Source organism: Felis catus, chromosome C2, assembly GCF_018350175.1.
Source record: "Felis catus isolate Fca126 chromosome C2, F.catus_Fca126_mat1.0, whole genome shotgun sequence".
Taxonomy (NCBI): domain Eukaryota; kingdom Metazoa; phylum Chordata; class Mammalia; order Carnivora; family Felidae; genus Felis; species Felis catus.
The window spans coordinates 57,833,601-57,846,136 of NC_058376.1; the positions used below are offsets into that span (position 1 = coordinate 57,833,601).

General features: G+C 43.4%; 1 long non-coding RNA gene across 1 annotated transcript in view; it reads left to right on the forward strand.

Moving 5' to 3' along the window:
- The window catches only part of LOC111562216, a 196,615-nt gene that overhangs the window by 16,423 nt on the left and 167,656 nt on the right, over positions 1 to 12,536 (forward strand). The gene's annotated exons all lie outside the window — the stretch shown is intronic.

Below are 12,536 nucleotides of genomic sequence, written 5' to 3' on the forward strand. Positions count from 1 at the left end.
CGTCCGGTTCTGCACTGACAATGGGGATCCTGCTTGGAATCCTCTCTCTCCCTCTTTCTCTACCCCTCCTGCGTGCTCTCTCTCTCTCTCAAAATAAATAAATAAACGTAAAAAAAAAGGAAATGTGGCACGCCCAGATTGAGTTGTGCTGTGAATATAAAATGCAGAGTTTCGAGGACATAGTATGAAAGAAAATGTAAAATATGTCAATAAATTTTTGTACCCGTTGCATGTTGAAATAATTATATTTTGTATATGTTGGGTTAAAATGTATTGGTAAAATAATTTTCAGCTATTTCTTTTCACCTTTGGATGCGGCTACTAGGAAATATATAAGCACATACGCTTGCCTTTGCGTCTCTCAGACTTGCCTAAAGTCCACAGCACGTTGATATCAGGGTGAAGATGTTAAAGAAGGTCCCCAGGACTCATTCCAGTGAGGACTTAAGAAAACCGTCCCTTTCTCCAGTGGTGGACTCTGTGTGACGTAGAAGTGGGGCTCCGTGGAATGGTACTTCTCAAATTTCAGTTGTGTACAGAACACTCGCAGGTCTTGTTAAATGCACGCTCTCATTTGGTGGTAGGTCTGAGAGTGCGACCTGAGGTTCTTTGTTATGAGCGGCTCGGTGGTGCTGATGCTGGGGCGCCCACCTACCTACTTGGAAGAGCAGGAATCCCTAGAAGAGGGACAGAAACCGCACTTTTGAGCAGGGGGGCTTTGCAGGCTTCTCAGGCCACACCGTGAGCACAATAACTGAGGGAGAAGACTGCCCCAGATGTTGACACGCCCATTCGGCATGTGCCAGGCACTGAAGTAGGTGAGGGGCACGGGCTCATGCGTGTGGATGGCTGGAGTGTGACATCTAAAGTCCATGGGAGGAGCGGCAGGGGTGTGATGTACCTTGTGTACTGTGGGGGAGGAGGGCGGAGGGGCTTGACAAAGTGAGTCATTCGAGCCACGAGTGCGCCGCTTTTAAAACTAGGTTACTTGTGTGTTAATAGCTCCCTGAATTTTGACTCTATAGTTGATGTCTTAAACTATTTTCCTGTCTACATAGAACTGGAAGATTTTTTTTTAATGACTAGATGGTATTTTCTCAAATGGGGCTTTAGGTGAGAAGCTTACTGGGGAAGGGGTTTGATTGAACCAAGCAACAAATAAAAGCTCTAATAACCTCTCATCTTTTCAGTTGAGACTGTTTGTAAAGTCAGCCTGCAATTCTTCCCTGTGTTATTTCTGGCTAAGGTCAGTTAATGAAACTCAGAGAGCTTTCTCTCTTCTGTTTCGTTGGGGATTTTTTTTTTTTTTTCTCATGCAATCTACAATCCCAGTGCTACCTGGGATAGTCTGAATTCTTTTTTCTCTTTTTCCTTTTCTCTTCTCTCCCCACCCCCACCCCCCACCCCCGCCCTCCGGCTCTCCCCTTTCTTGTCTTCTCTTCTTTTTCACACTTTTCTTGCAATTTTCTTGGGCTTTCAGCTGCTTGTTTCAGGAGTTGCTTTTGCGCCCGGGGCCCCAGGTTTGCACCCGTCTTGCTTAGCACAGTATTTTTTTTTAATATGAAATTTATTGTTAAATTGGTTTCCATACGAGGCCCAGTGCACAATATTTGTGTGCAGCCCCTAAGGACGGAAGTGAGTCCTCAGGAGAAAGCACCTCTTCGCGTTGAGGCCTTCTTCAGCACAGTGGGCTGGAGGGCTGCTGTGGGACTCTCACGATTCTTGAGCTGGAGCCCCCTCCAGTGAGACATTTTCTAATATCAAGTGGGCATTCTTCCCAGGGAAATCGTCTTCAGCCAAATCACAGGCATCTTCTCGCGTAGCATGAAGTTATTATTACTCTTCAGTCTCTTGCCGCTCTATATCTTGTAGCCATCTGGAGACCAAACCTTTATTTTGCAATCTGCAGGAAATTCTGGTAAGAGCTTGATGTTAGAATTCATAATCACTTCATAAGCCAGCTTGTTAGGATGGCAAGAAAAGAAGTTTTCAAATAAAACTCAAGAACCCAATAGGTTATATTTGAGGAGTAGTGGGCAGGTGGGAAGTATAGTGTGGTGTGGCTTTTGAGGATAGGGTGCCGTGTCTGTGTTTTCTCATGCTCTATTTTTTTTTAGAGCAGTTTTAGGTTCACAGCAATATTGAGCAGAAGGTTCTGAGATTTCCTTTTACTCCTTCCCCCACACATGCGTCCCCTCCCCCATTACTCACATCCCCCACGAGACTGGTACCTTGTTATAACTGATGAACCTGTATTAACACACCATTATCACCCGGAGTCCATAGTTTTTAGTAGGCCTTACTCTTGGCTGTTGTACATTCCGTGGTCTTGCACAAAATGTGTAATGACATGTATCCACCAGCACAGTATCAGAAAGAGTATTTTCACCGCCCTAAAAAAATCTCTGCTTCACTTCTCCACCTCTCTCACTCCCCCAGTCCCTGGCAACCTGCTGATTTTTTACTGTCTCTACAGTTTTGCCTTTTCCACAATGTCAGGTAGTTGGAATCATACAGTATGTAGCCCTCTCGGTAAGCTTCCTTCACTCAGTAATAGGCATCTAAGCTTCCTCCATGTCTTTTTGTTGTTTGGTAGTTCATTATTTTTTATTGCTGAATAATATTCCATTGTCTGGCTGTGTCGTAGTTTATTTTTCCATTCACCTACCGAAGAACGTATTGGTGGCTTCTGAGTTTTGGTAATTATGAGTAAAACTGCATACGTCTGTATGAAGAGTTTTGTGGGAACATAGGTTTTCAACTCCTTTGAGCAAATGCTGGATCGTATGATCAGAGTATGTCTAGTTTCATAAAAAACCACCAGACTGGCTCCCCGAGTGCCCGTACCATTTTGTGTTCCCACCAGCCATGAAGGAGTGTCTGTTGCTCCACATACTAGCCAGCACTTGGTGTTGTAAGTATTCTGGATTTGGGCCATTCTGATAGAAGTATGGTGGCATCACTTTGTTGTTTTAATTTGTGTTTCCCTGGTGACATAGGATGTGGGAGCAGCTTTTCATATGCCTGCTCGCCATCTGTATATAGCCTCTTTACTGAGGTGTCTGACAAAGTTTTCTCAGTAAAAAAGCAAAATTATAAGTATTGCTCAAAACTGTCCAGCCGTTTCCCATCTCGCTTAGTGTAAAAGCCAGAAACCTTCCCGTGATCTGGAAGACCCACTACAACGTGGGCCCCTGTCACTTTTCCGATAGAATCTTTCTGTTCTCCCTGTCACTCACTTCACCTCAGCCATATTGTTCTCTCATTCAGGCTCAGCGTACTCAGGCTTCCAAGATTGTACCAGGAGGAAGCTCTTCCTCTCCACAGGTCCGTGACTCACTATCTCATTTCTTTTGGATCCCTGCTCAAATACTACCTTATCTAGGAGGCTTTTCCTGACTGCCATTTATTAAGGAACTCCCTCCCCACAGGCACACTGTTCTGTTTACCCTGCCATATATATGTGTGTGTGTGTGTGTGTGTGTGTGTGTGTGTGTGTGTGTGTATCCAACAGGTGCTTCTCATTGGCCAAATCTAACTGGGCTGACTGGCAAGGAGGTCTGCGAACTACGGTTTTTGAGCTTCTCATCCCTTCAGTACAGAGGAGAGCTTAGAAAGGTAGGAAGCTTCTGATTTCCAACAAACAATATCCAGCACAGATGGTTCATTTGTTGATTAGGCAACTACTCTAGTTTTGTGGTGGCTACAGTCTGCTCCTGTCAATCATAAGCCACCCAGCACACTGCAACAGCATGTTGTAAAATCAGAACTCAGGGTGCCTAGGGGTTTCCTAGCTAAGACTAGATCTACCTGGCAAGCTTCTTCCCTGCCCCCCACTGGTATTTCCAGTGTGCCTCTGGAAATAACTGTCAGGAGCATGCCAGACTACTGAATTTTCATCTCCTCACATTGTGGTCTGTTTGCTTTCCCTTCACTAGAAAACCCAAAAGATGTTTCCCTCCACCCTCTTGTACTAACCCATTCCCTAACAAGTATGCTCTGCTCACCTGATGGGTGCTCTGGGAATCGCTTTGGCTTCAGTCACTTGTAGGTATGATCGCAGCCAATGGGCCAGTGGCACCAAGCATCCAGGTCTCGATTTTTCACTGACAATCCTGACCCAGCCTGGGACCCAGGGCGGGAAGCAGGAAATGGAGGGCTGTGCCGTAGAGAAGGCTTCATAACAATCCACTGGGGTCAGAGCAGGCAAAGTAAATATTGTCCTGACCCCCCCCCCCATGAGAGCTGAAATGAGGCAGAACAACTTGTGGGTGATGGCCCAGTGGCTGTGGTGCGGACCGTCTCTCCTGGTGAGTCAGCAGTAGTCCTGCCAGGAAGAGATCTTCGGAAGATGGCTCCCATTCCGTTTTGCTCAGATGGCTCTGACACGTTGGCCTCAGCCAGTTCGGGGCACATCACTGCAAACCAGTGCTCAAAATTAGAACCGGCCTCATCTATGAATTGCTGGTAGGCGTTTTCCATAGTCCTGTTATGTCACTTTAAAAGACCTACAGATAGACACACTCATACAGTTGGCTGGAGATTGAAGTCAGGCCAACAAAAGGAAACATCACGAACTCCTGGGTACTAGAAATCCCGAGACAGTGCCACTCCTAGCTCAGGGTGATCTAGTGGCAGCTCACCCAAGGCAGCATGTCTGCCGACACCCCAGTGTCACATGCTCCTCCCTTCTCTTAGGGACCCCCCCCCCCACAGGCTCCTCCCCTTCCTTAGGGACCCCCCCCCCACAGGCTCCTCCCCTTCCTTAGGGACCCCACACACGGGCTCCTCCACAGGCTCCTCCCCTTCCTTAGGGACCCCATACACGGGCTCCTCCCCTCTCCTGGTGACCCCACAAACTCACGTCCCCGTCTGATATCATGATTGGTCACTTACAAACACTTCGAAATACTCAAAGCCATGGACTTGGATATTATGGAGACTGTCAAATTCCTTCTCTCACCATGAAAACTGTATGTATTATAACTTATTGGGTACATCTCTTGATTAGATATTTCACTCTTCAGAGGCCTATTCAATGTAAGGGAAACAAATTTCAGACACTACTATGTGATGCTCTTTGATACTCACATGATTGCTATGTACACATTCTTGGGATTTCACTGCAAAAAAATATCTCTCCCATGAAGTGTGGCCTATTGACTCAAACTGATTTTAGTTCCTTCATTGTGTCCCCTTGGCAATTATAGAATCACTAATTTTGTGCTCTGTGCTGTTTTCTGGGGACCCTTTCCCCCACACTTAGGCTCTCATCGTCCACAGTCATCAACCTCCCTGTGCCCCCATCCCCACCCCACAGACTCCTTTCCTGTACAAGCCACTTCTATTGGGATATGACGTTTGATTATCCTGCTAACAATTATCCTGTTCATTTTAACCTCAAGGCTTCTCAACTATGTATTCTCTATGTATGACTGCCTTTCCGAGCCTCTTCTGAGGTGCTTAATACCTTAAAATCTAATTTTGGCACTTGCAATTTTCCTGAAGCATCATCATTCATTCTTAAAGAGCTCTAGTGACTACCTGCTTCCAAGTTCAATAATCTTTTCTCTATATTATGTCTGACATATTTGCCAAAGTCAACTTACCTGATGCTTAGCTGCAGCTGCATGACAAACCAACCCCAAGCTCCGTGATGTCAAACAATAATTAGATATTACTGCTCACACATTTTGACGATTGTCAGGGGTTCGTCTGATATAGGACGGATTTGTCTCCTGGCCCTTTCTTCAGGCTGTGGCTGCTGCAGTTTCTCTGCTGTACTAAATTCAGCCATGGAGGCTCTTCTATTGAGCGTTCTCTTCCTGTGATCAGCGAGAAAGCTGAGACGTGCTCTTTTCCTGGTAAGGGCAGAGATACAAGAAGCCAAGCAGAAACACATGAAGCTCCTTAAAGCCTATGCTTGGAGCTGGCACACTGTCACTTCTTCCCACCTACCACTCACTGGTCAACACAAGTCACAATGATAAACCCGAAGTCTCAGGCAGAGAGGGACCTTCACCACTGATGAGACCATGGTAGGGGTGTGGATGTAGGGAGTGGGAAACAACTGAAGCCATTCAGGTGCTTTTGTGACTCTGCACCATTCTGAGATCTTAAAAGGTTTCTGGTGACCTTTCACTGGATCCTCTACTTACATACTTACGGATTTTCAGCAGTATTCTCTTGTCTTACACTCTTCTCTTCGTCAATAAGATCCTTGAGTTCCTCCATGTTGAATTACCTCTCAGGACTTTATGCTAAGCCCTAGTTTCTAAAATTTTTTTTTTCAACGTTTATTTATTTTTTGGGACAAAGAGAGACAGAGCATGAATGGGGGAGGGGCAGAGAGAGAGGGAGACACAGAATCGGAAACAGGCTCCAGGCTCTGAGCCATCAGCCCAGAGCCTGACGCGGGGCTCGAACTCACGGACCGCGAGATCGTGACCTGGCTGAAGTCAGACGCTTAACCGACTGCGCCACCCAGGCGCCCCTAAGCCCTATTTTCTTACCAGCTTTAGTTTGTTTCCTCTACTAAAATTTTTGGCTTTATAAATCAATATAACCCTAGATTCAATAATTCCAAAAATAATTCAGTATCTTTCACCTAAAAGCATCTTTTCCTCTTACGTTCTTTGACCCTCAGCAGTGGTATCACCATTACACTTTGGAGTTGTCATTTTTTTCCTCAATCCTTCACACTCCATATCATGCACCATATTAGGTCTTAACAAATTTTCTTTTTTCTTTTTTTTAGGTTTATTTATTCTGATAGAGAAAGAGAAGGAGAGAGAGTGCATGGGGGAGGAGGAGAGGGGTATCCGCACTGTCAACATAGAGCCCAGTGTGGGCTCAAATTCACGATCTGCGCGATCATGACTTGAGCCGAAATCTAGAGTCAGACGTCTAACCGAATGAGCCACCCTTAACAAATTTTCTTGAGCAAGGACTCTTCTTTCCTTCCTAACATGGCTTCTGTTTTCCTGACTCCCCAACTCCACTAGTCGTGCTCTGTATGCATCCTTCATAATTCAACACATGGCCCCCCAACTTTTCTGCAGAGCCAGCTTCTCTGACATTTCCAGATTGCTTTTCTTTTCTTTGCTTTTGAATTCCAAAACTATTTCTTTTTTTTTTATTTAAAACAAAAAAATTTTTTTTTAGTGTTTATTTACTTTTGAGAGACAGATCACGAGCAGGGGAGGGGTGGAGAGAGAGGAAGACAGAGAATCTGAAGCAAGCTCCAGGCTCCAAGCTGTCAGCACAGAGCCTGACATGGGGCTTGATCTCACCAACTGTGAGATCATGACCTGAGCCGAAGTCAGACACCTAACCAGCTGAGCCACCCAGGCGCCCCATCCAAAACTATTTCTAATCTATGCTACAAAAATATCCGTATTATCAATTATCAATTTATCAATTCAGTTCTTTCTGGCATAATTTGTTTTGTGCAGTTGGTATATATCTACTCTCCCCAAATGGACTGTAACCCAAGGAGGCAATGTGTTGCGTTGAGGAAGTGTAGGATTTAGAGGCAGATAAATCTAGTTTGAGTCTTATTTGACTTATTACCTGTGAACCTTGAGAAAATTACTTAAACTCATTAAGCACTGGTTCTTTCATCTATAAAAAATGGGTTATTTATGCTAAAGAATCTTCGTAAGGAATAAGAGAGATCATGTATGGAAATCACTTGGCACACAGTAGGCTTTCAATAATATTTTGCTTTCTTCCCCATTCCCCCCCTCTTTTTTTGTATCCCTTGGGTTCTCATTGCTATTTAAATTTTTTTTTTTTCAACGTTTATTTAGTTTTGGGACAGAGAGAGACAGAGCACGAACGGGGGAGGGGCAGAGAGAGAGGGAGACACAGAATCAGAAACAGGCTCCAGGCTCCGAGCCATCAGCCCAGAGCCTGACGCGGGGCTCGAACTCACGGACCGCGAGATCGTGACCTGGCTGAAGTCGGACGCTTAACCGACTGCGCCACCCAGGCGCCCCATCTCATTGCTATTTAATACGACTATGTTCTATTTATGTGTTTTCATTCTCTAATTATTTAAAAAAAATTTTTTAACATTTATTTATTATTGAGAGACAGAGACAGAGCTTGAGCATGGGAGGGGCAGAGAGAGAGAGGGAGACACAGAATCTGAAGCAGGCTCCAGGCTCTGAGCTGTCAGCACAGAGCCCAATGCAGTGTTCGAACCCACAAACTGTGAGATCATGACCTGAGCTGAAGTTGGACGCTCAGCCGACTGAGCCACCCAGGCGCCCTGTTCTCTCTCTAATTCTAAAGCAGATTCTTCAAGGAAAGGAATTTGTCTTTTATATCTCTTAGTTATCTGCATGTATGGAAGGTGTAAATCGTGTAGCCCGAGAGTCTGTATCTATTATAAAACACAACAGTCTTTTCCCTCCAACATTTCTAGAAAAGAAGCCCTGCTTGTATTAGCAGAGCCCAGTGAATTATGGACTAACTGTAGTTTCTATGAGATGTTTCCAGTTATCCTGTTTTGCACAACTTTCTTCTACCTTGTTCAGGAATTCAGTCACTGTTCCTTAATAAAACATTTTCTCAGAGAGTATCTGATACTGGTCATTTCTCACCCGGTGTGAATTTTAGCTTGGGTATTTCTTCTTTCAGGCATCTCCCCAATGATCGATTGAATGATTGATTGATTAATGAATTACTTCATTTTGCTGTTGATTAGTGGCTTTTCTCGGCTTGCAGAGATTACGCCAGACCACTTATCCTTGGTAAGCTGGGCCCAAACGATGCCTTACCCCTTCGTTCTCTGCACACGCTTAGGTGTAGCCCTGTTCCTCTCTCACTGTCATCAATTTAAGAAAATACTCTTTCCTTCATGATTTGGATGAAGCTTCCTGTCTGGTTTGTAGCTTTGTCACTGACAGAAAAGTGGGAAAAATAGAATTCAAAGTAGGACAGAACGGATGGAACGCTGGAGTCACCTGATAAGGTAAAACCCAAGAGATAAAGGCCTGTATGTAGCACCAAATAAGCTTGATCTTATAGTATTACATACAACAAAACAAAACAGAACCTGACACATTGGGATTCTATGCTGGCAAAGGTGCAGAGTCACTCTTTGCTCGTGGAAACTCTAGTCCCATTTTACTTGGCCACATCTGGAGGACTGGGTTAATGCGTGATGCACTCCAGAAAGGTGGCTGACAGACTGGGAGCGTTAGAGGAGGGCAGCCAGGGAAGAGGTGGGAGGGAAAGAAGGGTCTAGAAACCCTTCATGACGGGAGCCACCGGAGAGACAGAGCATCAGGAGGTCCGCCTCTGTGGATAGAGTACTTTATTCTGTACTAGAAGGCAGGGCCAGCGCTATCCAATAATGGATGAGTGTCCTAAGTTTTCCTGAAATTTCAAGCAGGAGCTCAGTTGCCCCTTGAAAATGACAGCGTCCGCTTACATTTACTCATTACCAGGCAGTGGTATAGATAAACACTTTACATATATATTGTCTCTTTTTTTAAATAAATTCTCATAATAATTGTCACATAATTATTCAATTCATATTCTCACATAATTATTCCCATTTTAGAGATGAGAAGACTGAGGCTCAGAGTTCATTGCCCGAGGTCACACAACCAATTAAGGGGCAGGGCTGGGATTTCAATCCAGGCATTCTAGTATCATTCTGTCTGTAAAAGTTTCTAGATGGGCTTTCCATACGGGATGTGCATTTAGCATGGAGGTGCTCTAAGTTCTCCTTCATCGCTAGGTCTTCCAGAAAGATGGTCCTTCTTGCATAAGTAAGAGTTAAAAATCCACCTATGCTTCATCTATGCTTTATATGATTTTGTAGATTGATTTGAATCCTGTGTATCTTAAGAATTTTATCTGGAGGTAAAGCACAAATAACACAAAAAAAGCAGGCATACAAATGATTTCCTTTTTCTTGGCAAGTGATTACACATCCAGAAGGGTTATAATATACCTCCCCTCCCTTTTCAATCATAAATAAGCCCTGGAGTTTCTTAATGTCTGTGAGTTATTAGAGTTGCCCAGAGTGATTCAGATGGGAGAATAGAAAGAAAAGATATTTACATATGATGAGGATTTCCTCGATGCCAGGAACTGCGTTTAGAGATTTAGTATATTACCTCACTTAATGCTTACAGTGGGTTAGACATTATTCCCATTTTATACATGAGTAAACCAGCTCTGAGAGCAACTACCCTCCTAACACTGTTAGTAAGTAAGCTGCAGAAAATACCTTAGCACCCAGAGGCCTCTGATGCCAAAATGTGCTTTTCCAATTCTCCTATATTGCTTCTTAGTCACCAACATGTAGAATCTACCTTGGGTTTGGCTAAGTTCAAGAACTCGTGAGGAGTAGATATACTAGTTCCTTTATTAGCCACTCTCTATGCTAACATGCTCACCGTTTCTCCGTCCAGAGTTTCTAAGAAACTTGGGGAAGGAGGAGAGTCCTGAAGATCTGAGTATTCAGAGGGTAGAATTTTTTCATAAAGTTTGGCACCCGAGGCATATAACTTTATACAACCTGCATAAAGGTTTTTGCTTTTACTGTTACTCCTTATTCTACTATGGCTCCCACTGGCAGCCACTTTATATGGAACTCTCTACTAAATTGGAAGCATTCTATATTCATATATGCCATGCCATACCTCATTCTGACAACAAAGCTGTGAAGTTAATATTAATAGCCTCATTTTACAGATGAGAAACAAAGGTGCAGTGAGAGAAAATAGCTTTCTCAAAGTCAGAAAATATGGAGTGGTGGGAAGAAAACTTGAACTCAGGTCTAACTGACTCCAAAGTTCATGTTATTTCCACTCTCAAATGCTTTATTTAGAATGTCTGCATGCCAAAAAAAAAAAAAGAGAGAAAAGAAAAGAAAATATCTGTACCCAAGACCCACTGCAGGGCATAATAGGGGGGCAGGCAGCCCTTTATCTGAGGTTCAGTCCCAGCCCTCTTCCACTGATCAAAGCAGTCTACTGGGGGCGCCTAGGTGGCTTGGTTGGTTAAGTGTCTGACTTTGGCTCAGGCCATGATCTCATGGTTCCTGAGTTGGAGTTCTGCATTGGGCTCTGCACTTACAGTGTGGAGCCTTCTTGGGATTCTCTCTCTCCCTCTCTCTCTGCCCTTCGTGTGCATGTTCTCTCTCTCTCTCTCTCTCTCTCTCTCTCTCTCTCTCTCTCTCAATAAATAAATAAATAAATAAATAAATAAATAAATAAATAAACTAAAAAAAAAATAGCCTTCTACCACTAATCTATCATACTTGGCAGTCATGGAAATCTAATTGATCTATGCATGTTAATTTTGTATCCTAAAATTTTACTGGATTTGTTTTAGTTCTAATATTTATGTGTGTGGGTGTGGTCTTTAGAGTTCTCTCTACATAAGGTCACGTCTGCAAACAAACTTCTTGTTTCTTGACTCGAACCCTTTTATTTCTTTTTCTTGACTGATTACTCTGGCTAGGACTTCCTGTATGATGCTAAATAGAAATAGCAAGAGTGGACATCCTTATTCTTACCTTATCCTGATGTTAGTGGAAAAACTTTCAGTTTTAGTATGACATTAGCTGTGGCCTTTTCATATGTGGCCTTTATTGTGTTGATGTGAGTTCCTTCTGTACCTAGTTTGTTGAGAGTTTTTAATCACGAAACGGTGTTTAATTTTTTCCAGTGCATTTTCTGTATCTATTGAGATGATCCTGTGGTTTTTATCCTTCTTTCCGTTGATGTGCTGTATTGCATTAATTGATTGGCATATGTTGAACCATCGTGGCATCCCAGGGATAAATCCCACTTGGTCATGGTGTATGGTCCTAAACTGTTGGAAATAATAGGTGATACAAAAATCAACATTTAAAAATCAGTTGCATTTCTATACACTAATAATGAGTTCGTTCTCTCCAAAAAAGAAAATTAAGAACACAATCCCATTTACAATAACATAAAAAGAATAAAATACTTAGGAATAAGCTTAACCAAGGAGGTGAAAGCCTCTGGTGAAAGCAGGAGAAAGGAAGAGGTAAAGGCAAAGCTGGATGGGGCAGCTCCGGTGATGCTCTAGGACACAAGTTAGTAATGGGTTCACAGACATCCAGGTTATAGTTATATTCTATAACTCATATAGCTGTTATATTCCTTAGTAAATATCAGATGTTGCATAATAAAAAAGACTGAGTATATCGACAAGGAGGTCACATTGTTGAGTCTAAGATTGGATCAGGCCGGTTGTCGATCAGCCTGGCTGCACCACAAGACCACAGAAGGAAGAGTCAGATCTCCTGAATAAAAATTTCTGATACAAGCTTCATTCAGGCAGGGATATTTGATTCATTTACTTCTGCATCCCTGCACCTGTACCAATGCCTGACACCTTTGGGCAACTATACGTTAAATGAATGAAGGCATGAATAGGAATGAGCCATCCACACTTTACTAAAGCTTCCCATGTGACTCTATTAGTCCATCAAATAAGACTCGCACCTTCTCCTCTCATGCGCCGTAGATCGTTCCTCC